Here is a 1,932-nt window from a genome sequence, read left to right on the forward strand (position 1 = left end):
TCCGTGACGGTTGGGAAAGACTGAACCAAAAGGCTGAAATTAATTCTGCTCAATATTAAGATGAACATATTAAATATAATTGTTTTATATTAATATTAATTCCATCACTTAATATTGAGCAGAATTATGTATGCTGACATCCCCCTTGTATACAGTATGAGCCCCCACACAGACCCCTATATACAGTATGAGCCCACAGACAGCCCCCTATATACAGCAGGAGCTCACATATAGCTCCATATATACAGGAGGAACCCCTACATAGCCTCTCTAGAAACTGTATGAGCCCCCACATAGCCCCCTACATACAGTATGATTACCCCACATAGCTCACTACATAAATTGAGACCGTACATAGCACCCTATATACAGTATAAGCCCTCACATAGCCCCTATATACAGGATGAGCCATCAGACAGCACCATATATACAGTATGAGCCCTCACATAGCTCCCTATATACAGTATAAGCCCTCAAATAGCCACTAAATACTGGAAGAGCCCTCACATAGCTCCCTATATACAGGATGACATTAAAAACAAAAATCTACTAATCTCCCGTTCCCCCGACGTTCTGCTCTGGTCCCCAGGATCCACTTCTTCCTGTGGCCGGGAGGCGCGTACATGCTGGCTGTGGAGATGTTATCATACCAATATGTCGCAAAAGTGACAGCGTGAGTTCTCCTGGAGCTGCACCACTATTCTGTATTGCCAGCAGCGGAACTCTGGGAAAGCTCCCGGCCCGCAATCATTGGCACATAAATCATTATAATGAGGGTAATCTGGCAATGGGGCTACCTGAAGCCTCGGCCTGGGCAGTATCCCAGATTTTCCTCATTATAATCCGCCTAAGCTCACCACCTTCCTGGCCCTCCCCTTCTCCGCCCAGTTGCCCGCTTAGTCCTCACAGGTCTGGTGACATCTTCCATCACAGCAGATCCTTATGTGACATCACGAGGCCTCGTCATTCCTGGCGGCTTTGAAGACCAGATGGGTCCTGTGAAGAAGACACCACCAGAACTTTGAGTGTCTGTATGGAGAAGTTGAGGACCAAGGAGGAGAATAGAAATGTTTTCAGCCCTTTCTCTGCCTTTTTTGAATCCAGAAATATGACAGCTGGCAGCCACCATTTTGCTGAACTTGAGTGAATTCAGCCTCCACATTAATTCTTTATCCAAGAATTCAAAGAAAAACTGAATTTCCCGATGCACGTGGAGGACTCAGAGGAATTTAATTCTGGAGGGGTCCACTTAAAAAACAAACAAACCAAAGATTGGAAAAATGAATAAAAAAATGCTTGAAGGACACTTTCTACTTATGTCTATTATTAAAACCACTCTGCTCCTCAGATGTTCGGACTTTTGAGCATTTTTTTTCCACTTTAGGTTTTAGAAAATGCCTGGGGGGAGAAGACAGAGAGCGTTTAGGACATTGTGTGACACACCTCCGTGTGTCACAGCTCTCCAGCTGTGTATCTAGGATGCCGGGCATTGGTTGGATCCTCTAGCGTGTGTCATGGATGGTGGTGGCTGCGTCTGGCACCTGGCGCTCCGGGGACAGTGAAGAGCACGTGGCCAGGGATGTGCGGGGATTACTGTCCCCTCTCTTTAGTGGTGTTCAGTGGCGTTATCACATGGTGTTAATGTGATGGAGAGAGCCAGGAGATGCTTTAACCGTAAACCAAATTAACTTTACTTGATTAGTAGCCAAAAGGTACACAGCCATAGCTGATTCAACATGTTCAGATAACACAGCTCCACAGACAGACAGCAACCGATTTAGAGCGTCACACATGAGGCGTGATGGCAGCGAGTGCAGACAGAGCCTATCCTGCTCACAAAGCTGAAACAATAGAGGTGCATTCCCTCCATCCCACTGGAGCGGTGTTCTCCAGCAGACCCCATGTTTCCGTTCTCTCCACCCTTCATGTATA

The sequence above is a fragment of the Anomaloglossus baeobatrachus genome, chromosome 7 (genome assembly GCF_048569485.1).
Source record: "Anomaloglossus baeobatrachus isolate aAnoBae1 chromosome 7, aAnoBae1.hap1, whole genome shotgun sequence".
Taxonomy (NCBI): Eukaryota; Metazoa; Chordata; class Amphibia; order Anura; family Aromobatidae; genus Anomaloglossus; species Anomaloglossus baeobatrachus.